Here is a 26,344-nt window from a genome sequence, read left to right on the forward strand (position 1 = left end):
TTCTAACTGAGAAAGGAATATGCATATGCATATTCTAGACATTCCAACAGTGTAAAAAGGTGGAGTGAAACCACGTTTCCACGTGACCCCAGAGCCTTCTCTAGTCCTTCTCCTTAGGAGGATGGTTTCCTAAAATGTTTGTGCAAATACAGTGTGTGTGTGTGTGTGTGTGTGTGTGTGTGTGTGTGTACAGTATATGTAACGTACTATTATGCACTCCAAATAAATTCTATTTTGCTAATATTTACTGAGTTCTTATGGTTCCCCAAGACAATGCTAGTACCTTCCCATGTGTTATCTCATGTAGTCCTGTAATGACCTTGTGTGGTCGTAACGCAGATGTGGTATTGTTACTTTGACCATTCTGTGGATGAGGAAAAGGGGTCTTGGTGAGCACATTTGCCCACAGCCACAGAACTGAAGACTGGATGAGCCGGGGGTCAATCAGGTGGGACTGACGCAAAGGGGATGCGGGTCCTAGTACTTCATGCTGCCTCTTCACTGCCTGTCTGGAAAATGCTTTCTGTGAATTTCTTAATTTGACTTCAGAAGGTCTACAACAGGCTCTCAATGCTAGAGTTTATTCTGCTGGGGCAGAGTTTATTCAGTGGGGCCTCATTTGTGTGCCCACTGTCCATTTATTAATTGTCACCTGAAGAAGTTGTCCTGGTCCCCATGAAACGTGGCTGGGGCTTGCTCTTAGGGCCAACTGACCTAAGCTTAGATTGTGTGTGTGCATGCATGTATGTGTGCATGTGTATGTATGTATGTGTCCCTATATGTGTGCGTGCATGTGTGTGTGTGTGACATTTGACTCAGAGAGATCTGAGAAGCAGTGACAGTGCAGGTTTGCCATCGGTAAAGACCAAAGGGGACAGTGGAATAAACCTTTGACCCCTCACCCCTTTCTGGTTTCATTACTTTTTACAAAGAATAAAAGTAAGGCCTGACCCAGAGAAGGGAGTCACCCTGATTTGGGGAAAGTTTTAAACAGAATAATAATATTTACTTTGCTCTGTCATTGTGAGGACTGGAGATAATAGTACATGTTTGTGCTTTTCCAGCCGGGTAGTCATAACTCTGATTCCACAGTCATACATATCAGGGCCTCGAGAAGGCACAGGAAGGCTATGATGCTCTAAACCAGGGGTCCCCAACCCCTGGGCCATGGACCGGTACTGGTCCGTGGCCTGTTGGGAACCGGGCTGCACAGCAGGAGGTGAGTGGTGGGCTAGCAAGCAAAGCTTCATCTGTATTTACAGCCGCTCTCCTTCTCTCTCATTACCGCCTGAGCTCCACCTCCTGTCAGATCAGCAGCAGCATTGGATTCTCATAGGAGGGCGAACCCTACTGTGAACTGCGCATGCGAGGGATCTAGGTTGCACGCTCCTTAGGAGAATCTAATGCCTGATGATCTGAGGGGGAGCTGAGGTGGTCCCATCACCCCCAGGAAAACAAGCTCAGGGCTCCCACTGTTTCTGCATTATGGTGAATTGTATAGTTATTTCATTATATATTACAACGTAATAACGATAGAAATAAAGTGCACCATAAAGGTAATGTGCTTGAATCATCCTGAAACCATCCCCCCGCCCCGTCTGTGGAAAAATTATGTTCCACAGAACCGGTCCCTGGTGCCAAAAATGTTGGGGACTGCTGCTCTAAACTACAGATGAACAGTAAATTAGAAGATGGCATTGATATTTTTTAATTTAAAGAGAGTGTGAACACACTATGGAGGAAATATGTCATAGTGGTAAAAGGCATGGTCTTTGGAGCCAGACTGTCTGGGTCCAAATTCTGGCTCTGACATTTGCTGGCTGTGCAACCTCAGGTAAGCTAGGTAACCTCTCTGTACCTGTTTTCTCATCTGCAGAATAGAGGTAATAATAGGGCCAGCCTCATAGAAACACCAAAAAAATAGAAGAATTAATACATGGAAAAAGCTTAAAACAACATCTCTTTTAAGTGCTCAATAAATCTTAGCTAGTACTATTATGAGGAACAGAATGTAAAAGTCATATTCTTTTAAAAGATAAAACAGGAGACTTCAATGAATTTTTGCCCTTGTTCCAGTTGGCCTAGGGCTAAATTTTTACAACCAGCTGAGTTCCCTTGCTCACTCTGTGCACTGAGGCACTTTTCTGGAAACTTTTGAGAGGTACTGTGTCTATACAACGCCTGGCACTTAGTTGGTGTAAAATACATCATAGCTGTCATCTTCAATATTGTTAGTGTCGTTCAAAGGAGTGTTATATCTGTCAAATTTGAGACGTGGTTTCCTTACTTTAGTGAGGTGACGTCAGCGGGAGATACTTGCATCTTCTGGATGAGCAGAGCTTTCCAGGGCTGTTGGTAGGGCCTGGGGGAAAAAATGAGGCCTAGTCCTTCTTAAGATTTGGAGGTTAAAAATGAGGTCTGATTATTCTTCCTTGATGGCCTGCTATTTACCTGGTAGCTATAAATGGCTTTTGGTGATTTCTAAAAATCAAACCTACTCTTGGAGGACGAAGATTAGCCATTTTGAGAGAGTTTCTAAACATTTACTAGGCACTAAATACATGAAAAGAATTTAACCTCACTAAAACCTCCCAAATGTAAATTTTAAAAACTTGACCATAATTTCTTTTTTGAAATTAGTCGACATTGGGATTGCCATCAGGTTGAGTTATACCTGATCCTGTAAAGTGAAAATTGCATATAATCAATATTACTCTTGACCTGACCGTTAAGTGTGGCACACTTTATTTGTATTTTATAATTCCCCATACTAATTAATTTAAAAATCTTTTTATTTAAAAAATGTCTGTCACACACAGAAATAAATTGTGTACAGAAAAATCTCTCTGTAGCCATCACTCAGCTTCAGCTCAGCATTTTGCCATATTTGGTTCATCTACCAACTAGCCTTCCCACCTTTTATTTTGCTGCAGTATTTTAAAGCAAATCATAGACATCATGTCATTTGTCTACATTAAAAAAAGTAAAGTTCTGGACGGTGGCGCAGTGGTTGAGAGTCCACTTGCCGATGCAGGGGATGCGGGTTCGTGCCCCCGGTCCGGGAGGATCCCACATGCCGCAGAGCGGCTGGACCTGTGGGCCATGGCCACTGAGCCTGCACGTCCAGAGCCTGTGCTCCGCAACGGGAGAGGCTGCGGCAGTGAGAGGCCCATGTATAGCAAAAGAAAAGAAAAAAAATAAGTAAAGTTCTTTTCTTAACCTAACTGTAATGACATTATCACATCCAACAAAATTAACAATAATTTATTGATATCATCTAATACCAGGTTTCCTTCAGTTTTTAAAAAACATCTTTTAATAGTTGGTTTGTGTGAATCAGACTTTCAACAAGGCCCACATGTTCACACGAATTCCTATGCATAGTATGGAGTTGAGAACTCTAAGCCCAATTAGAGGAAGAAAGGAAACGATAATTATAATTACAGCTAGTCAGAGTGGCTTTATGAAGAGGATGCTTTGACAACTAGTAATGTGTTTTTCTATTTCACTTCCTTCCTTTCTTGACCTTTGCTCTGGCTGACCTGAGGTATCCATCATCCTGGGGCTAGGTCATGATTTATAGCAGAAGGAATGGAAAAAGAAAGGGCAAGTTAATATCCCTCCTCTGACAAGTAAAATAGAATTATTCAGCAGGAAAATAACCTTGCAAGCCAGGTGTTATCTTGAAAGAAGAATTCTAAATTCCTTTAGTTTTCCCCTTTAGCTTTTCAACAATGCGTTCTGATTTACCCAGCTTACAGAGTTCCCGTTGTGTGTACCAAAAATACCCCTGTGCTCCGTTAAGGCATTGCCAGGAAGCTGTAGTGAAAGATGGAGGGCATGATGTGATGGTAGAGGGGCTATCTGGCCTTTTGGGACGCTGTGAGATAGTGAAAAAGACATAGAAAGAAAAAGGAGGAATGAGGAGGTAAGAGATCAATTGACATTGGATGTTCTCCCAGCTTTGGCCCAGAAAGTTGGGAGGCATGTTGAATAAGTATAACCAAGGGCAGAGGGGCTCTTGAACTTCTTACCAGTTGACACTTTGCTGAATATATTGTCGTTCTGGGCTGTGACCACATCCACATGGCAGTGTGGCATGGCTGGGCAGCGATGGCCACACAGAAAGTGGTAGGAATTTGGCTAGGAAGCGTTGCCAATGGGGGTCGCCATGGTTGGGCAGCGTCAAGGTGCTCTGGAGGAAGGGCTGCACGGTGGACCACCTGGGCCAGGCCAAATTGGAGTCATAGCAAGTGGGAGGGAGTCTAGGACCAATAGACGAGTCGAAATTGCCAGGGAGAGCTGGGACAAGGCAGAGCCAGCCAGGCAGCCCCCTGGGCTCTGACCAGCTGTGGAAAGCCTGGACTACAAGTTACTCTAGTGCAGACCCAAACTTCGGCTGTGAATCCCAGCAGTTGGATCAGGGACTCCTACCCAACCTGGGCCAGAAGAGCCAGAGAAGCCAGAAAAATATGACTCTTCACCTTCCAGGACTTCATTTAAACCCTATCTCTTCCCCCCATACACCCAGATGTCATCTTGGAGAGGAGCCAGGAAAGGAGACAGAAGAGTGGTATGTCTGAGAGCTTAAGCCTTCATTTCCCCTTGGAGAGTAAACATTCTTTGAAGGGATCACTTATGTTATTGTGTTATACTGAGGTTCAAACCTGATTAGACGTGGAAGTAATCAGGTCATCCTTTTGAATGGCTTTTGGCTATTTCCAAAAATCAGATCTACTCTCAGAGGACAAAGATTAGCCATTTTTGAAAGGCTTCTAAAAACATTCGAACTGATAAATATATGAAAAAAGTTAACTTCAATTATCTGCCCAAATGTAAACTAAAACAACCATCCCATACTTTCTTCTTTGAAATTAGTAAACATTGGAAAACGTACAAAAAATCTGCTAGTTGGGAGGAAAACAGTTATACACAAAACAAAGGAGCCACATGGTCTTGGTCTGAGTTTTGATAGGAGTTAAATGTTCCACCCTGGTATAACAGGAACGTGAATCAAGCACTTTTTCTGGGCCTGGTGCTGCTGTAAGAAATTTAGGTGTGTTATTTCACCAAACTGTTACAGTAACCTAATGAAATATACACTCTTACCACCCACTTTATAGATGGAGACGCAGATAGGTTAAATACCTTGCTAAATTTGCACAGTTAGAAAATAGTAGACCCAGGCTTTGAATTTGGGAAGTCAGATGTGAGGGCCATTTCCCTTAACCTCAGATTTGCTTGCCCAGATTTGGGCAATCAAACCCTTTTGCCTGTGTGACAGTTATCAGATCCTCAGCACTGATTGGGGTGGGTTGAGAATTTCAAAGCATTCCTTCTTGTCTCTGGTCTCTTTTAGCACTGAGCCCCTGTAACCTTAATATGTACGGATAGGTTTGTTTGTTTCGAGGATTGATCGGATATTTCTGAAAACACCTAGCATAGGCTTAGCCAGGGCAGGTGCTCAATCAGTGTTGCTTGTTGATTCCAAATCTTGCTTAATCAGCTCATTTGCATTCACTATTCTTTGAAAATGCCCAGAGAAGAGCTTGGCCACTTACTTCCTGTCTTTCCTGCTGAGGCTCCCCTGAATAGTGTCACTCTCATGCCCTGGATTATTTATCACTCCTTACTAGCGCTCTTGGGTAGCTGCTGCCCTTTCAGCCTGGGTTCAAGGGAGGGTGGGAGGGAGGGAGACGCAAGAGGGAAGAGATATGGGAACATATGTATATGTATAACTGATTCACTTTGTTATAAAGCAGAAACTAACACACCATTGTAAAGTAATTATACTCCAATAAAGATGTAAAAAAAAAAAAAAGAATAAAAACACATGGAGCAGACCTGACCCAACCATATTCTGGCCAAACCCAGCTGTCAGCAGGCTGAAGCATAGCTTCCCAGCCCAGTTTAGCTTGAATCAGTCGAAGCAGAGCTGATCTGCAGATTTGTAATTGTGAGAATAAATGCTTGCTGTCGAAAGCTATTGAGTTTTGAAGTGTTCGTTATGCAGCATTATAGTCACAAGAGCTGACAAACCCAGTGCGGTGTGTTCCAAAGTCCACACGTGTGTTAAGTATGGGAATGATGCGACTTCCTCACTGCTGCTTCTGAGAAGATAAGAGTCTAAATTTAGGAAAGTTATATGGACCTATATCTGTAGCAGAAGCTTTATTTTCTACCTTAGGAAATAACCAGGAGTATGGACAAACATTCATTACAGTGTTATTCCTAATAGTGAAAATTGGAAACAATCTGAAGGAACAATTTGAGAACCGTGATCAAATACACTATGGTTTAGCATACATAGTGTGTAATACAATAGACTATTACACAGTGTGTTAGGACAAGATTCAGATAAGAAACACTTAAATAGTGATTTAAAACAGATTGAAACTGATTTCTCTCAATAAATGAAGTCTGGGGGAAGGCCATCCAAAATTGGTTTGATGGATCAATAGTCACAGTTGCTTTCCAGGTTTCTGCTCCATTTTCCTTAGAGCGAGGTTTCTGTTTTCATGGTTCAAGATGAGTGCTAGAGCACCAGCCATCACATCCATACTTCCAGCAACAGGAAGGAAGAAGGAACAAAAAGGTATGCACACTCCCACTTTAAGGAGACATCTTAGACTTCCTCACATGACACTTTGTTTATACCTCAATGGGAAAATTTAATCACAACGATGTGCCCCGTTAAAAAGTTGGGTACTATAGCCATGGGATAAAAGGAGAGTAAACATTAGAAGGCATACTTAGTTATTAAAATTAGGAATATGAGGACCTCTGGGGAGTCCTGTCTTACAGTTTACTTTGGTAGCTGATATCTAGTGACTTTAGGACTCAGGTAAAAGATACCTGCATTCTTGGAGTTTGTTGGAGCAAAGGATATAAGAGTGTTTCCCATGGACTAAATGTGGGCCACCTGTGAGAGGGAGGTAGCATGTGTGCCTGACTAGGGTGAAAACAGATTCAATAGAAAAAGGCAAGAGGTGAATTTCTGGGTTCCTAGGAGCTGCAGAAGCAGTAAGTGACAAGCTGTCAAGGGAGCTGTAGGTGTAGGGTCTCTGAGCAGCCATGAAACTGTGTTTAAAGAATGAGCTTTAAGTGTTGCTGAGCTGAGAGAGTGTGATAAAGCTATCTCGGGGCAGGATCAGTCCATTAAGAATGTCCCTGCCTTTCTTATCTTGCCTTCCTTTCTTCTCTCCTCAACCCTGGCCTGGGTGGGGTGGGGTGGGGGGGTGGGGGGGTGGGGGGGTTGGTGGGGGAGAGGTGGGCGGTGGCAGGAAGCACAGTTAGCCAGAGGATGAGGAAGTGCCTGCACAGCAGAGGACGAAGGACCACGGCTTTCCTCTTCCTCTCCCCACCCCACTCAGGAGAGCTTCTTGCTGGCGGCGGGCCCCTAGCCGTGGGGAGGGGGGAGCAAGTGACCCCTCTGAATCAAGTTTGGAGGTTTGATTGTTCCATGGGATTTTGAATGGCACTATAACTCATTTTGTGATTATTGGTTTATGTTTCTCTGATCAGAGTGCAAACAACTTGAGTCAAGGGTGACGTCTTTATGTGGCTTTCTCTCCCCAGGGCCCAGGACAGAGCCTGGAACACAGTCAGCACAGAAATAAGCTAACGCTCATTCAAGAAAGAAAGAATGTTATTAAAGCAAAGAAACGAAGGAAGGAAGCTAGGTCTAATGCTTCGTCTGAGGGCGCCAAACCGTGGCGGCCACTCTGTCCTCTCTCCTCCCAGAATGTTTGGCTTCTTCCTCTCATATGTCCAGCCTTGCATTAGTGATCTGTGTGCTCATATTAGTTATTTGTGAGCCCTTTGACGGTTGGACCCGTATGCTGATAAAAATAATAACTATTATTTATTGAGTACCTGCGAGGTCCTGGGCAGGGCGCGAGGGCAGTGCTGCCCACACACTAATGCACACCTGGGGAGCTTGGGAAAAGGCAGATCTTGATTCAGCAGGTCTGGGTGGGCCTGAGTCGCTGCATTTCTAAAAGGTAATGCCTGTGCTGCAGGTTCTAGGGCATGGGAGGAGTGAAGTGGAAGACTTTAGGTCATTTGATTCTTACATCAATCCTTACATCAGTAGAGACAGGCACTATTACTCCTTGCCTTCTGTGATAAGAGAAACGAGGGTCAGAGCTGGCGAGTGAGGGTCACACACTCGTTAGCAGCAGTAGCATTCAGATGCAGTGCTGACTTCATGGGAGCTTTCCCAAGTGCCGCATGCTCAGCATGCCAAGGGGGGGTCCCTTAAGAGCCATCTTTGCACTGTCGGGCCCTGGAAAGAAAAGGGAGAGAAGATTATTTGATCCTCTAAAAATAAGCCATAGGCCGTATTTTGGCTCTAGAGGGAGTCAAGGGTCTGTGAGGGATGATCACCCCCTCAGAAGAGTGCACACCCTTTCCTAGAGGGGAGGTGCTCACTGCTCTTCTCTAGGCCCCGGGCTCTCAGCTGCAGCTGGGGGAGGCCTGGTCCTTCCCTGTCTGCTCAGTGGGAGGGGCCCGGAATGGGAGCCTTGGCCTAAATGGGGAAGGCCAGTTTTCAGAGGGAAAGGAAGACAATGACTCACCTTTCCAGCATTTGCAGGCTTCTTAGCCCATCTTGACAACCCTCCTGTGAGGCAGGAGCTGTCATCTCCACATTACAGCTGGGAAGACAGGGTTAGTACTGGCTCTCAAACCTGGGTCTTCTGATTCTTCCAAACCCCGGGTGACACTACACTGAGTTTTTGGGGGTTCATGTAAGGAGAGCTCAGATTGCTGGGAAAGATCCAAGCATGCTCCCCTTTGAAGGAGGGTAACCTGGGAAGAAATGAACCAGGGTACAAGTCTTGCCACCTTAAACACTGCATGACTGTGGGCTGGTCCCTGGACCTCCCTGGGCCTCTGTGTCCTTCTATATAAAGCCGGGGTAATACTCGTGCGTGCACGTGTAGTTGATCCTCATTGTTCACAGATTCCGTGTTTGCATTTGCCTACTTGATAACACTTATTTGTAACCCCCATGTCAATCTCTTTTGTCGTCATTTGTGGACTTGTGCAAAACTGATGAAAAATTTGAGTCACCCAGTGCACACATTCCCGGATGAGGCCAAACAGAGTGATGCTCTGCCTTCTTGTTTCAGCTCAGACTATAAACAAGTGGCCTTTTAATGATCTATTTAGTGCCACATTTCCCACATCTTGTGCTTTTTGTTTGTGATTTCACTGTTTAAAATGAAACCATTGTAGTGCTGCATGGCTACAGGACACATGTACAATACATACAGGGCATGCATAGGGCCCCAGCTGCAGTGCTGAAGTGCTGTCTATTGTTCCTATGCGCCTTACAGAGAAAATACATGTTAGATAACTTTCATTCAGGCATGAGTTGTGGCGCTGTCGGCCATGAGTTCAGCAGTATATATTAAGTAAGATGTCTTTAAAGAGAAATATACATAAAATAAGGTTATATATTGATCAGTTGATAAAATGTTATAACCAGAGCCTTGCAGGAACCTATTCCCCTAGGAGCAATGGTTCAACGTTTATGAATCCAGTGTTCATGGTGACGTTATAGAACACAATTACTGCAAATAACAAGAATCAATTATAGCTGTTTCAGGGGCCATTGAATGTCACTTCCCTTTTCTCCTAGTCTCACTCATTGACTGTTTTTGGAGGGGACATACTAGTGAGCCCTAGAGACCACAGTCACGGTCAGAGGCAGCAAGGAAGAGCAGGCAGCAGAGTCAAGGGTCTGAGTGTGGACTCTTCCTATGAGACCTGGAGCGTCCACATCGCCTCACTTTCATCCATGTCTATAAAGACGTGCCTCTGTTTTCCATGTGTGTGAAAGGTGATGACATGGTACCTACTTTATGGCTTGTTGTAAAGATTAAATAAGTTAATATGCATAAAGTGTTTAGAACAGCCTGGTGAACAGGGCTGGGAGTGGGGTGAAGTTCCTAGGGTCCAAAATTTATGGATGCATTCACCCTGTGCTTGCTTGCCTCGTTAAATTCTGTGCCCTAGGTGTGTTTCTCTTTTCACCCTGGTCCCAGCCCTGCTGGCAAATGAGTATTGGCTATCGCTATTATTAATGGGAAGTCCCCTGCTCCTTCCTTCGCCTCTGTCCTCTGGAAAGGGTCCTGGGGCCACTGTTGGCTGGCCTGGGTCTCTTTGAGCCCCAGCTGTCCCCATGAGCAGGGCATGCTCCTTTTCTGGGCCTTGTTCTGCCATCTGTCCAGTGGGGGTGACATCATCCTAGACACGTTTGACCATGTCAGCTGCCTCTGAGGGTGGTTGTGAGGATCAAATGAGCTAATGGGTGGGTAGGTTTTTGTAAACTAAAGTACAGGGCAAACGGGAGGTTTTAGTGCTTGTTCGAGTGCCTCCGTCTGTCTCTGTCATCCATGCAGCCATCTCGACTGCTCTTGGACCCGCTCGTGGCCTCTGTCTGCAGCGCCCTCAGAGAAATGCATTCCAGATGGCTGAACCCCATGGTAGGAAGGAGAACGTTATTTTTTATTTACCCTAAAAACTACATTTGAAAGAGCTTCACTCCGTTTCCAAATCTGGTATCCTAGACCTGGGTTCTTACCTGTGGGCCCATTTTGGTCTCTGAAGACCCTACCAAATTTTACAGGAAGGCAGAGATGAGACACTTATTGAAGACGTACTATGGGCCGGGTGTTTTGCTAAGTGCTTTAGAGAAGCCTCTGTAATCCTGACAACTCTACACAACAGAGGTCGTTGGCACCAGTGTCCTCACAGCTGGGGTGTGGAAATGGAAACCCAGAAAGTTTAAGGAAATTGCCTGCGGTCACACAGTCAGTCAGCAGTGGGGCCAGGATTTGAACTTGGTTCTGCCCAAATCCCAAAGTGAAGGACGGGGGAGGTGCTGGAGCCTGGTTGTTAATCTTGGGCCTGGGGGTCACACAGGTTTTAAACCAGCTCCTTCCTTACCTGTTGGGAGGTATTGGGCATGTTACTTTAAATTCTTTTAATCTTTGGTTTTGTCATCTGCAAAAACAACGATCATAAAAATATTTGCAAGGTTGTGCTTCCCTGGTGGCGCAGTGGTTGGGAGTCCGCCTGCTGATGCAGGGGACACGGGTTTGTGCCCCGGTCCTGGAGAATCCCACGTGCCGCGGAGCGGCTGGGCCCGTGAGGCATGGCTGCTGAGCCTGCGTGTCCGGAGCCTGTGCTCCGCAATGGGAGAGGCCACAACAGTGAGAGGCCCGCGTACCGCAAAAAAAAAAAAAAAAAAAAAAAAAAAAATATATATATATATATATATATATATATATATATATATATATATATATATATTTGTAAGGTTGTTGTGAGTTTTAACTAATTTATGTATACCCAGTGCTTATCAGAGTCCCCGGCCTAGAATAAGGACTCATCAATACTAGTTACTATTTCAGGATGAGGAAAGTGGCTTCGTAAATGCTCCCCTAGTATGGGGGGATAAATACGCTTTGTGACGAGGTACAAAGATGAATCACTTGTAACTCCCCCCAGCCCCTTCCCTGTGGCTGAGGGAGAGGGTGCTGACGCTGCCTGCTCGGCCTCCTTCACCCTCGGAGTCTCTCTCAGCAGCTCTAATTGAACCCAAGAACAGACGAACATTCTTCATGCCCTCTTTTCACCTGAGAACATAACTTGGTGCTTAGAAAACACTGTTGTCTTCATTAACTTGGCCTTGGCTCACTTTGGGCTTTGACATGAGAGAGAGAGCCCTTGGAAGGTGGGTTGGGTATGTGTGTGGGAGCACAGAGAAGGGCCCTGGGAGAGCACAGAGAGGGGCTCAGGGGGAGCACAGAGAGGGGCCCTGGGGGGAGCACAGAGAGGGGCCCAGGGGGAGCACAGAGAGGGGCCCCAGGGTGAGCACAGAGAGGGGCCCTGGGGGAGCACAGAGAGGGGCCCTGGGGGAGCACAGAGAGGGGCCCAGGGGGAGCACAGAGAGGGGCTCAGGGAGAGCACAGAGAGGGGCTCAGGGGGAGCACAGAGAGGGGCCCGGGGGGGAGCACAGAGCGGGGCCTGAGGGGAGCACAGAGAGGGGCCCAGGGTGAACACAGAGAGGGGCCCTGGGGGAGCACAGAGAGGGGCTCAGGGGGAGCACAGAGAGGGGCCCTGGGGGAGCACAGAGAGGGGCTGCGGGCAGAGCATCTGCTCACTGGGGCCAGAGAGGGAGAGGAGAATCACGGTCATCGCCTGAGTTCAGTGTTTCTTCCTTTGGCCAGGAGTGGTCCTTGATGTGTGTGTGAGAGAGAGAGAGGGAGAAGGAATGTGAGTGGGAAGACCGAGAAGGCTTGTGTCAGAGTTGGTACGTGTTAGAAGACAAGAAGTGATTGGATGTGCTGGGCCATGAGTGTGAGAATGTGTGAGGGAGTCAGTGTGTGTCTGTGTGTTGCAGGGAGTGTCGAGCAGCTGTGTGGTAGACGTGTCACTGTCAGTAGGGGTGGCTGTGCAGGATTTCTTTCATCTCCCCTCTATGGGTCTGGCTGGGGAGGTGACGGTCCCAGCTGCTGGGCTGGAGAATGGGGTGGACTGGGGGAGGGGGAGTCCTCTTTATATCTGGACAGGAAGTCCTTTATGGGGAGATTGGGTAGCGAAAGATGCCAGGAGATGGGTGATGCGGCCTGACCATGCAGCCCCTCGCCCATTGTGAGGACAAGGAAGGGAAAACAGATGCAGTGTTTGCACGAGAGATACTAGGGGCCGAGTGGTTATGGGATTATGGAACCAAAGTGGCCACGGAATTCCGAAGTTGGGAAGACCCTGAGGGATGATCTCTAGAGGACCTTCGTCCCCAGCGTAAGATGAGACCCGAGGTCCAGAGGGGGAAAGTCTCCTGCCTCTGGTCACATAGACTTGACCGTCACCCAGCGGGGGTCTCAGGGACTTGGACTAGAAAAAGGGAGGGAGAAAGCCACACAGCTGGTAAGAATTGAATGGCTGCGTGAGTGGGAAGGATCGAGGTGGCCAGCGAGGCTGTGGTTCAGTGCACAGACGCCGTATGGTGTCCACTGTCACTCACGTGGTGGGATGGGGCTGGGGGTGTTAAGTGGGCCGGAGGAGAAGCATGTACCCCCTGGTGGCTGGAACTGTGGGCTCAGTGTCCAGCTCCCACGGAGGAAAGGGTCAGAGAGATGCTTGTGGAAAGACACTGGGGGCAAACCGCAAAGTGAAGTGGCAGCCCTGGAGAGCAGATGGGGTGAAGCTGGCAGAGGAAGGGCCATCTCGAGCTTTACCAGAGGGACACTGGGCAAAAAAACGCCCTCTGGAACAGCCCGAGGGCTGAGGCTTGGGTGGTGGGGCTCAGTGACTGATTCCCCACTGCGGCTGCCCTCTAAGTCAGGCTGGCTCACCAGACCCTACACAATCCTAGCTGTACCCAAAACACTCTCTCTCCTTTGAGCCCAGTCTGCTCATCCTGGATCCCCTCCTCTGTTTCTGAGTTGCTCATTCGCTACACCTCTGCCCACCTGGATCTGGCGTTTGTTCAGACCTGTGGCCTTCTTCCCCCTGCCCCTGTCATCGTTTGGGTAGGGATTTCTGCGAAGGCCCTTCAGATGGTGACTCATTGGGGCCACCCTGGCTCTGCCTTGAGGGAAGGAAGCTCAATGGAGGCTGAGTTATAGATGTCTGGTCCTGCCCTCAGGCATCCCACCACCAAAGACGGATGCAGGGTTGGGGGAACTGTGCTTCAAGCAGTTTACTTGTGGGAGAGACCCCAGGACGGTCTGAGGAGCCATGCCCAGCCTGGTGCAGGAACACTGAGGGAGGAAGATGAGTTCAGTGCCAGGAAGTACAGTTGGGTTGGAGGCTGGTGGGTCAGATTAAAGGGAGGCATGCAGGCCAAGGTCAGCATGACGGAGGTTGAGAGAGCCAAGTGAGGTCTGAGAGAGCAGAGCAGGGTAGCCAGGATCCAGCGCACGCAAATGCTGGTCCTCCCAGATTGCTCTTTTGCTGGGGGAAGTGAAGGACGAGGGTCTAATCTGTTGGTCATCTGTGAATACATCTCCAGCTAAGAGGAAACGGTAGGTTGGATCCTCTGAGAGGCAGATGCCAAGACAAGGTTAGACATTCAAGAGATTGGTTGGGGAAATGCTTGTGAAGGATAAAGGGGAGAGAGTGGTAGCAGGCAGGGCAAACCTGCAGGAGTGATGCGGGACTGCCCCCCGGGGGAAAGCAGAGGTGAAAGTTAAGAGGGCTGGACAGGAAGGTCTCAAACCTAAGCCTCACTTCTGAGAAAGTTTTGTCCGGACTCGTATAGCGGTTCCTGAACCAAGTCACCCATTGGAGTACCCTGCGTCTGTTAGGGGTGGGCGGGCACTTGCTCCCTTGCTGCACCCAGCCGCTGTCTGTATCTGGTAGGGGTGGGCAGAGGCTTGCTCCCCACTGCCCCCTCCCTTCACTCAGTCATTGGCTGTATCTGGTAGGGTGGGTGGGCACTAGCGCCCCTGCTGCGCTCAGTCATTGGCTGGGAGCTGCTCTGGGAAGCCTGGCCTCCGTACACGTGCTGGTGGATACAGAGGGGCAGCAGTAAGAGCGGGCTTGCAGAGATCTGGTGGTGCATCTCCATGGTCTCTAAATGGCTTAAAAGAGGCTGAGGGACGTGGCTCCGAATCACTTCCAGGGGCACATTACCTTCATATTGCCACTTCCAAATGCTCATTGGCATTTAGAGTTATTTAATCCAATTCACCTGGCACAGGAAGAGAAGGGGGTGGGGATATCAAGAAGAAAGAAGAGTCTTACAGTTGTAAAGCATTGGTCTCCAAGAATGGAGACCTGTGTTCTCAGGTTCTGTCACTCTCTCTGCAACCAAAAGCAAGCCATCTTCCCTCCGTGGGCTCATTTCTGCATTTGTAGATTGGGGGTAATAGTAATCTACACCTCCTAGACATGTTGTGAGGATAAAAGAAAATTGTGGATGTGAAAGTTTGCTTTTAGCGGAAAAGAACTATATGGTTATGTGTGGACGGACAGCATTCTGCCTATGGAATATGTCTCTCTCTAAATAAACTCTCTCTCTCAAAAAAAGAACGATACAGATACGTCGTATTATATGAACATTATTAATAGGGGTAGGCTGGGGTTATTATGATGAGTAAATAAGTTATTTCATGTGACACGCTGAGCCAGGCACAAAGGCTTAATAAAAATTAGCTGCTATTTTCTTTCCCCCCGCGATTTGGTCAAGAGCCAATTCTATTCAGGGATAATTCTCGAATGAGTTTAGGCCTAAACGGTTTTCCTCAGGAAATCTGAACTCAGAGCTGCTCCTCAGGGCTCACTCTGTCCCGGCTGAGCTTCCACTTCCTGTGCCAGCATTTGCTGGGATCCGGGAGGCTCTGTGGAGCGAGGCTGCAGCTTCATATTTAATGTTGTCTCCGCTCCTCCATCTCTGTGAAGTAGGCACTGTTAGTATCTCTGTTGACAGAACAGCTCAGAGAGGTGAAGCGTCTTGTCCAAGGTCACAGAGCAGGCCTCAGTCACAGCTCAGCGCTCTCTGGAGCAGGACCCGTCGGACTGAACACCCCCTCTCAGGAGTGTGAAAGATGAGCTAGGTGTGTCAAGGACCTGGCAGAGTGGTGGAACAGGCAGGCTTGGCAAACAGCTATTATTTCAGTCCAGGTCTGCCCCGGGTGTGGGTAGCTGCTCCTCAAAAGCTTCCCGAGTCCTTCGGTGCCCGTCCTTACCAGAGGTGCCACGTTACACGTCCTTACACAGAATATGACCTCTCTGTCAGAAGGCCAGCTTGCTCTGTTGGTGTGTCTCTGGCGTGGCTGCCTGGCGATGCTGCCTTTGAGGCTTCTTGCCTTCTGGGAGGGAAGTTCCAGCTGGTTGAGCTGCTGCCCGCTAGCCCAAGGGCTGTATGCACGGAGAGGGCATTTTTAATAGTTCTTTGGCATATTTTCTGGCCCCCAATACTTTTAAAGCAAATTTCTCTATCACTTGGCTCTCCCTCCTGCATTTATTTATTCATTCAACAAACATATTGAACACAAACACCACCACCACCAACGCTCACAACATCTACTGAGTGCTTTTACGTTCTAGGAACCATGATGACTACAAGGAAAACAAGACTAGAATAATCACTGTTGAGCTCTTACTCCAGGCAAGGCACCAAGCTGAGCACTTTGCATCACGGCCCTTCCCATCTTTAAGCAGCCCTGTGAGGTGGATGCTATTATCCCCTCGGTACAGAGAAGGAAGCTGAGGTGGAAAGAAGTGAAGTAACTTGCCTGAGGACACACAATTAATAAATATTGGCACCAGATTCAGACTTTCTGGCTCCCAAACCCAGGCTCTTAACTACTACACTGACTCTTCTAAGGGCATGTGTTTCTTAAGAGATGGATGGTTTAACATTTAGCTATGCAAAAAGAGTAATCTTTAGAATCATTTAGGTGCAGATTCAATCGCAGATCCACCACTTACGAGTTGTGTAACCTTGGATAAATTTGTGGGGAAAAAAAAAAACAACTTCAACTATTGAGCACTGTAACTAGTGCCCTTCTAAGTGCTGTATGTACAGCCACACCTTGGAGAGATTGCGTGTTGGGTTCCAGACCACCGCAGTACAGTGAATGTCACAATAAAGCCAGTCACACAAATGTTATGCTTCCCTGGTGCATATGAAAGTTACGTTTACACTGTATTAGTTAAAAATAATTATTTGAACTTTAATTATTTCCATTCTACAGAAGAAGGAACTGAAGCTCAGAGAGGTTAAGTAACTTTCTCTAAGCATATCAGTCAAGGTCCAGTCAGAAGATAGAAACCATACAGTAATTTGAATGGAGAAAGGTTAATATAAAGAATTGTAAACTAGTTGCAGGGCATATTAACTACTGGGGGGTAGAGATAACAGTAAAGAATGCAGGAGTAGAGGATGTAAGGAGCACCTCTTCCTCTAGGGTGGAGGCAGGGTACCTCTGAAATAATAAGAAATATATATATATATATATATATATACACACACATATATATATAGTTGTATATATATATGTGTGTATATATATATATATATATATATATATATATAGTTGCATATATATATTGTTCTCTGCCCTGAATCCTAATACAGAGTCCTAAAGTCCTGTAATTTCCTGAATGATGGAGGAGATAGGAGTGCCTCACCTAAAGCGCCTAAATCCCTTGGACTTTTCTGGGTGGTAGGAGTGTCTTTTGTTCTAATGATGCCACTCTTGGGAGGCTCCTGTGTGGGGTCTGGTCACCTGAAAGACCAAGCATGATTAAGAAGCTTGGAACTTTCAGCACTACCCTCCACCCTCTGGGAAGGGGTGAGGGGTGAGGGGTTGGAGATTGAGTTAATTAATAATCAATCATGCCTGTGTGATGAAGCCTCCATAAAAAAAAAAATCCCTGAACTATGGTGTTGGGAGAGCATCCGGATCGGTGAAAATATCCACATTCCAAAACGGTGGTGCATGCCGCACCCCAACTCTATGGGGACAGGAGTACCTGCACGCAGAACACTTCTAGATCTTACCCTATGTACCAGTTTATCTGGCTGTTCATCTGTGTCCTTAATTGCGGCCTTTATAATAAACTGCAGATGTAAGTAAGTGTTTCCCTGAGTTCTGTGGGCCATTATAGGACATGACTAAGCCTGAGCAGGGGCTTATGGTAACCCCCAATTTCTAGCCAGTTGGTCAGAAGTGTAGGGGAGTACCTGGGGCTTGTGATTGGCCTCTGAAGCCACAAGACAGTCTTGTGGGACTGTGCCCTGAACCTTTGCATCTGCGCTAACTTCCTATAGTTCATGTCATAGCAGAACCGTAGCACACCCAGGTGGTGTCTGCACATTGGAGAATCAGCTGGTGTGCCCCCGCCTACTCCCACTCCCACATTTGGTGTCAGAAGTGCTGTGAGTCGAGGACAACGTGGGAATTTTCTTTTAGTATGCAAGGAAGGAACAAATTTGGAAGAGGATCCCCTCTCCCTAGGCTGAGATTCAGACCTCAGTGGAGGGGGTGTGACTTAATCCACTGGATGGTGGTGCATACAAGTGGGAAACAAGATCCTGGGATGCCAACAGAACTCTCTAGGGACCTGCCTTCTGGGGTGTGATTAAGATCCTCTGAGGGGCTGACTGGGAGCGTGCCGCTGACGTCTGCAGTGGAGTTGCCTTCTGGGGTGCTGGTGAAAGTTGCTGAGGTGTGAGCACCATTGAGACTGGGTGTCCTTTACATGCCAGTTGCTATTCACCACAGGAGCAAGAAGAAAGCAAGCACACGGAACCAGGAAGAAAAGACCCTTCCTCCTGTAGCACCCTCTAGTGCCCTCTACTGACAAAGCTTAACATCATACGTCCACTGACAAAGGAGAAATGTTCACAGGGTCCACAGCATCACAAAGCCGGGCAATGAAGGTGAGTACGGAACTGAAAGGCAGTACATTGATAACTGGCCCGGAAGTATTATAACCTATTAAAATCCAGGTTTATCTGATGCCAAAGCCCCAATTCTTTCAGCAATAACACTGACCTTTTCTGACCTTCAGTTTTCCCATCTCTAAACTGGCAACAACAGTGCTTGTCTCACAGGGATGCTGTGTGTATTAAATAAGATGAGGTACGTACAGATCTGGAACGTTGTAGAGGCTCAGTGAGAGTTAGTTGGTCTACCTGCCAGTTAAATGATAATTTATCACTGACACCGCTTGTGATTCATACAGTTCTTTTGTATCACTTTCACTGACTTTATAACATCCGGAGTCTTTTGTAAATTACAGTATTACTTTGTAGGCCATTTGCATCGTATATTTCTTGTATTATTAGAGGTGGCAGATTTGACCGTGGAAGAAAGGGCGTCTTCCCATCACATCCTCTTCTTTGTGGGTCATACTCGTTAGTGTCAAACAGTGCGTGTGTGCCTGTGTGTGCTGCTCTTTGAATGAGGGTTACCTTTATAGGTGGGGAGTACGTTAGTGACAGTTTCATGTTCAATCTTTGCTTCCTTACTTGACCTCATAACTGTGGGAGTTCTGATAATCACTACTCAGGCATTGAAGTCATCCTATAGAAGTCTGTTTCTCGGAGCTTGTACCTTTCCCATATTTACTGCCCATCATTTCTTATACCAGCACCCAGGGGGCCCTTAGGGACCCTCTTTGTCTCCTGAATCTAATAAATGTCCCTTGTGCTAAAGGTTGACCAAGAGCCTTTGGTCGTTTGCAAGGGAGCCCTGGCCTTCTAGTGGGGCCCAAGCCATCCTGTCTGGTGTGTGGTTTTGTGGGACCAAGAACACGTCATCTCTTTTGTTCCTTTCTATCTTCCAGGCCACACTTTATACACAATAATAGAATGTTGGAACAGGGATGGGTGACATGCTATGCTCCAACCAAAATTTATTAGGGGTCTACCCTGAAAATTTTCACGTGTTCTGACATTTGACAGCTTTCCTTTGAGGTTGCTCGGTATTTTTGTCCTTATTTTAGTGGTGGGGCTCAGAGAAAGTGACTTGTTTCAGGTCTCCCAGCTGAGGAGTAGAGCTGGGATAAGGACTGTGCTGTCCAACTCTTAACTCCAGGCTCTTTCCCCCATTTTACAGATGAGGAAACTGAGGCCCCCAAATGGGAAAGGACTTACCCAGAGGCACATCAGCAGGTCAGTGGACCCAACCCAGACCCTAAGCACTCTCATTCCCTGTTCATCTACTTTCCTGCTCAGACTGGTTATTGAGCTATTGTTTTAGGAAAGGAAAACAAATTTCATATGACGTGATTTAAAAACTTTCAGACTCTTCCTTAGTTGCACAACCAAAAGCTTCATTTTATTTACAAATGTTATTTTTTAAGACATTTAAGACGTCCAGTGATACATTTACTTCATTACTGAACTGGCAATGTGCAGTAACTAAAATTCGTCTGATTCATCAAACTTTCAACACCCTTTGACATAGGGACTGTATCGTACTGAGATTTCATTGTCCTGAAACAGCCACAAACATTTATATGTGATCAAAGAGAAGAAGTATCTGTCCAGAAGCCAGGTTTTCTGATTCTGAGCCCAGTGCCCTGGCTCATTTGCTTTATTAAAGAATGTTCTATTTTTTACTGATTAACATGATGGCTATAATTACCCAGTGCTTTGAACTTCACCTTGCATGTATTAACTCATCTAATCCTTAGAACAATCCCCTGTCGTAGATATCATTATCATTCCAATTTTACAGAGATATTCACAAGGGGACATATTGATCATATTAAACACTTATATATTGTCTAGTCTTTGTAAAGGTTTATTTCTACTTTTAACCCTTGAATCATCTGCCCCCTGTGGGGTTCCTTCATGTTCCAAGATATTTGTATACTATGGCTCGATAATGCACAAGGCCTCAGTTAAGATACTTTGAGTTCAAGTGATTGAACATCTGTCTAATAGTGGCTTAAGAAGTAGGCAGTTTCCCATTTTCAGCAACATGGATGTACCTAGAGATTATCATACTATGTGAAGTAAGTCAGAGAAAGACAAATAACATATGATATCACTTATATGTGGAATCTAAAAAAACTGATACAAATGAGCTTACTTGCAAAACAGAAATAGACTCACAGACATAGAAAACAAACTTACGGTTACCAAAGGGGAAAGGGGGGAGGAGGGATAAATTGGGAGGAGGGATACATTGTACACACTACTACATATACGATAGATAAACAACAAGGACCTACTGACTAGCACATGGAACTATATTCAATATCTTGTAATAACTTATAATGGAAAAGAATCTGAAAAAGAGTATATATATATATATCCAGTTTTATATATATATTTGAATCACTTTGCTGTACACCTAAAACATTGTAAATCAACTATACTTCAATAAAAAAAGAAGTAGGCAGTTCTAGGCTGGTTCAGGGACGAAAAAACCAAAATCAAAACAAACCAAAACCCCAAAAACAAAACCAGCCTCTTTCCGCCCTTCAGTTCCTCTTTCCTCAGAACACTGACTCTTGTCTTCAGGCTTGTTGCCTTATGATTTAAATAGAGCTGCTTCAGCCTCGGTCCTCAAATGACTATTTTCAAAGGTAGGAAGCTAAGGGATGCCACCGTAGCATCTCTCTATCAAGTGAGGACATCTTCCCTTAGAAACCCTCCAGTAAGTTTCTCCATATAGATCACTGAGTTGAACTGAGTCACGTGGCCTCTGCTAGTTGCAAGGAAGGCTAGGGAAATGCGAACCTCTGTGTGTGTGTAGATGTCAGCATGAAAAAGATGGGAAGGAAATGTCTATTGGGTATTCAAGCAACAGTTTCTATCACACATGATAAACTGGTAGTGGATACTTATCTTTTAATGTGGTCTCCAGGGGCTACTGAGCCATTCCATTTATTTAATTCTCAGAACAACATTGGGAAGTTGCTGAGTCACATGGTGGAAGTTCAAGAGCTAAATACGGTTACTTTGAGATGTCATAATTCTGTGATTGAACAATGCGTGGTGTATCAGGATGCCTTCTGCTGTATAGAACAACCACCTCTCCGTGAGGTTTTGTATGAGTTTGAGTACCACTTCTTGCCCTTGCCCTTGTCCAATAGTTTATTTTAGCTGAAGAGTGTAGGTAGAACAAAGGGGCCATATTCATTAAAATGAATAAAACGATATTCATTTCATAAAATGAGATCAGCAAGGAGATGAACTCCCTTAGAGACAGGATTTGTTTCAGGACCAAAGAAGGAAGAACATGTGTGTAAAGAGGGTCTTAACACTATCCTTGAGGGAGGGCTGGCTAGGGGACATCTCTGGAACTTGGCCCTTCTTTTCTAGGAAAATGCCCCACACATTGTGGACCTCTCCTGGGAGCCCTCACAGAGGGAGGGCTCTCTCCACAGGCTCATCCTCAGAAACTGCAAAGCAGATGTTTGCTTTGAGGAGGTAAATATTTACCCTTCTGTCTTATTTTCAAAGATCAGCAGAGAGGACTATAAGATCTTGCCTGGTTGATTTAGAGGACAGTTTGCTGCTGGGCTTTAGGACTAATATGCCCATTTGCTACCACCTGTCTGCTTCTCTGATGGGCAAAGTTGTTTCTTTTGGGGAGATCTGCTGGGGTGGGGAACAGAGTCCTTTCTTCCCCTCTAGAGCTTGGTGCTCACTCTGCATGGTGAAGACAGCAATCTGTAGCAGACTTTTTAGGAACAGCCACCTTCTCATGCCTGGCATTGAACCCAGGTATGGCCATGAGAGTGGAAGGACACCTGACTGGGAGCCAGGGCTCTAGCATGACCCATCTGGCAGGCACACATGCAGGGAGCGCCTGCTGTATGCCAAGTACCACGCTAGGGGTCAGTCTGGGAGGAGAGTCAGGCTTCCCACCTCCACGTCCAGTGCCCTTTGCTCTATTCATGCGAAAAGAAGAAAGGCAATTAACAAGGAGCACATTCTACATGCAAGACATTGTGGTACTGTTCCATTTTATTGGTAAAGAAATGCAAGGTCAACAGTGTGGGGTCCATGTGCACAGCCCTGCAGGTAGGAGGTGGTGAAGTCAAGGAGGGAACCCAGATTAGTCTGCTCCAAAATTTACCCTCGTCTCAAGTCACCCAATAAGCACAGCTCAGAATGGCGACTCACTTGTCGTTTTCTCTCTGAGGAGTTTGGACCTTATCTTGAGCACACTTGGAGCCACTTAAGTGTTTGTACAGGGAGAGAGGTTAGATTGTCAGTGCTAAGGAAATCCCTTTGAAATCTTTCTGTGTGTGGCTTTGGAGGGGTTGGCATGAGACTGCCGCTGGGGAAATCTGAAGGAGACAGTGTATCTAGGGCAGAGGTGCTACGGAGGAGATAGGGTGGTGGGACAGAGGATGTAGAACCCGTAGGACTTGGTGAGGACTGATTGGATGTGGTGGGTTTGAGTGGGAGGAAGGCACTGCAACATCTAGACCCAATGTTAGCATTTTGCATAACATTCTTATAATCAGCACATTACAAATTGCATCGGCTTTCGCTTTGGAATGAATGCCTATGTGCCCCCAAATTCATATATTGAAACCTAATCCCCAGTGTAATGGTATTTGGAGGTAGAGCTTTGGGGGAAGTAATTAGGTTGTAATGGCAGGGCCTTCATGAATGGGATTAGTGCCCTTAAAAAAGAGACCCCAGAGAGATCCCTCATCCCTTCCACCATGTGAGGACTCAGCGAAAAGCCATCTGTGAACCAAGAAGTGGGCTCTCACCAGATATCAAATCTGCCAGCACCTTGATCTTGGATGGCCCGGCCTCTGGAACTGTGAGAAATAAATTTCTATTGTTTATAAGTGATTCAGTCTATGGCATTTTATTAGAGCAGGCTGAATCGACTAAGAGAGCTTCCAAGCACGTTAGCCCAGTCTGGCCATCCTGACCAGTGATCCCTTTATTGTGTGGGCTTGTTGAGGTTGGTCTTCTTTTGTTCTACCCTGTCACCACCTTCAGGGTACTGGATGGCCATTCTCACTGCCTGCTCCTAACTTTACTGTATTAGTTAGTATAACACTTTCTCCTGTGATGATGACAGCACCGCCCTCGCCCCACCCCCCCAATTAATTTCTTTCTCCTTCATCTAATAGTTCAAGGTGAGTGTGCCTAGTTGGTGGGTGGCTTTCCACCAGGTGGTGAATCAGGGCTGAGTCGCCTTCTATCTTGTGGATCTGTTAACCTCTGAGACCATGGAGTCCTCTGTATTCAGCCGGAAGATGGACAAAGGAGAGGGCGGAGCAGACACATATGACTCTTACCTGCCTTTCCTTGCCAGTGGCATGTATCACGTGTACTCACATTTCATAGTGGACACCAGCCTCCCACACCTACCTGGATGTAGGGGGACTGGGCAACAGTCTCTAGTTAGGCAGCTGCTTCCCATGACAAGTCCATGCTGTGGAAGGGCAAGCACGAGTTTTGGGTAGAGAGTAGCCATCTAGGCTACTCCACTCCAGGTCTATTTCCAGCCCTAAGAGCAAGCACATCAGAGGCTGCATGTCAAGTACCCTTTAAGGGGTTCAGGGCCTATCAGCGACATCACACTATGAAATACGATAAAGGAGGCACAAAACATGTGACCCCCCCATAGTATATATTAGGTTGAAATATATGGAGGTGCTGTTTTGTAGATAAAAAACAGTTGAATGTTGGCAATTTCATATGATTCAACCAAATATATTGGGGAAGTGCTTCCAAAAGAGATTTTCTTAAAAATCTAGCTCATAATTTTGGGAAAATACTGCATACTCTGCTGGGGGAGTCAAATACACTTTAGCCAGTTAAAAACTTTGAAAAATCCTGTATTTAAGAAAATCCTGCATTGATGGGTTTCTTTAATCAGTGATTTCCTAAGTAACCCCTGTTTAATCAGTGACTTCCAAGCTAATTTGTGCATAGAATTCATTTTTCTAAAATGCCTCTTAAGCTCTCCTAGAATGAGTCTTTTACTTTTTTGCACTTTGGGAAACTTTGCATGGAGCGCATGAGGGAATCCATGAGTGAATGCTTTTACATAGCAGAGAAAAAGGTTTTTCACTACAAAAATCCATATTGAGCATACTGGTGGAAATGATCAGTGTGTATTGAGTGAATGGATGACTTTGAACTATTCACATTTCTCTGAGCCTGTGGTTTTCTCCTGCAAAATTAAGATGACCAATTAAACGAGAAGACCCATGTAGAGAGTGTAGGAAGGGGTGCCTGTGTGTTCACTTATTCCTTCGATTAGCATCCCTGAGGCTGAAGAAGGTAGCCACTTGCCACGTAGAGGACACCTCGTTTCAGCAGCCACATGTGGGATTGCTTTGGTCCTGACGTGCAGACATGTTTAAGCCCGGCTTCTTGAGAGTTCACATGGATGTTAGGGTCTGGCAGAGTTATTTCTGTGTGCTCAAGAGAGAAGAAAGTAAAGAGCAACCTCCTTGTGTTGGCATGAAATGGCTGCCCTGTGATTCTGGGCTGGAGGTTGGGGGTAGGGGTGGGGGGTTCAGTAAGCACCCAAGCTGAGAAGCCCACGTGGAACCACTTTTCCATGGTCTAATCTGGGAACTGGAATGCTCTGAGCTTGCAATAGAGTTATGGCTCTGGTTAAGGGGCTGATGCGCTGGGGCCAGCATGGCCTCTGGCAGGGCCTTGGACACATCTGTCCTCCCCCTGTCCTGACCTTGCTTTGGCAACCTCCTCCCAAGGCCTGGCAGAACCCCCAGAACGGATTTTTCTCCTGGCCCCCAGTGAGCCTCTTCACTGGCTTCCAAACATGTGTGACTAGTTTGGCCAGCTAAGCCAGAGGCCCCTCTGCAAGTGGGGCACTTGCTGGGATGGGTCTTCTTCCACCCTGCACACTCGCCATGGCTTCCAGCTGAGTCACGTACCTGGTCCTCCTGCAGGACACCACCCCCAGGGCTCTTTTCAACACTAAGAGGAAGTGGGTAAGGGTCCTCATTTGGGACTAAATGCTGTCCCTGTTTTCCAGGTTGCAGTGGGGCCGGTTCCTTACCTAGGTCCTCCTGCCAACAGCCGCCTGTGAGCTCTGTAACCTTGGACAGATACTCTAATCTCCTCGAACCTCCGTTTCTTCATCCATATAATGGGGATAATTATTGTTGTTTCATCCCCTTCAGCCACTACATGCTCATTGGGGGTGTTGTTCTGCGTGCCAAGCACTAGAGATGCGAAGATGAACTACAACCAGTTCCTGCCTCAAGCAGGTGATACTCTCTAGAAAAAAAGGATGTGAAAGTAAGTGCGAAGTCCCAGGCTGGGCATCCAGAACACGTTGAAGTGGAAATGGCTGGGACTTTAAATTCACACATACGTGTGCTTGAATTCCAGCTCTGATATTAAGTTGCTGTGTGATCTTGGACAAGATATGTTTTGGGGTCCTCAGCTCCCCCATCTGTACAATGAGGAGGTCGGACTAAATTCTCTTTTTTCTCTGATATTCTCTGATTGTATGAAGTTATCAACCTAGAAATCAAAAAGAGAAATCAGTTAGTTGAATTGGTCACTTGATGTCATGTGTCAGCGCCCAGTGGGTACTGTGGCACTTATAATTCTATCCTGGACATTCTATATTGAAGACATTTTGAGGAGTCCTTTGTATTTTTGGGGAAAGACCTAAGCTTTGGCATGCGACATTCTTAGAATCTAATTCCACCTTTGCCACATACTGGCTGAGTGACTTCAAACAAATCACTCAGCGTCTCTGAGCCTCCATTGGCCATTGTAAAATTTCGGAAAAAACATGCACTTTGCAGCTTTGTTGTAAGAATTAGAGACTGCTTAGGTGCAGCGCCTGGCATAGTGGACCCTCGCTATGTGGTCCTGAGTCCCTGGAGAGCAGGA

General features: G+C 46.4%; 1 long non-coding RNA gene across 3 annotated transcripts in view; it reads left to right on the forward strand.

Moving 5' to 3' along the window:
• Positions 1-26,344, forward strand: part of LOC137218777 (uncharacterized) — a 189,810-nt gene that overhangs the window by 42,196 nt on the left and 121,270 nt on the right. For 2 of the 3 annotated variants that reach the window (XR_010940847.1, XR_010940846.1), the window contains exons 2-3: positions 18,252-18,409; positions 19,590-19,645. This is a non-coding gene — a long non-coding RNA (uncharacterized lncRNA). The remainder of the gene's footprint in view (positions 1-18,251; positions 18,410-19,589; positions 19,646-26,344) is intronic. The other variant, XR_010940848.1, reaches the window with a different exon arrangement.

This window comes from Pseudorca crassidens, chromosome 2 (assembly GCF_039906515.1).
Source record: "Pseudorca crassidens isolate mPseCra1 chromosome 2, mPseCra1.hap1, whole genome shotgun sequence".
Taxonomy (NCBI): Eukaryota; Metazoa; Chordata; class Mammalia; order Artiodactyla; family Delphinidae; genus Pseudorca; species Pseudorca crassidens.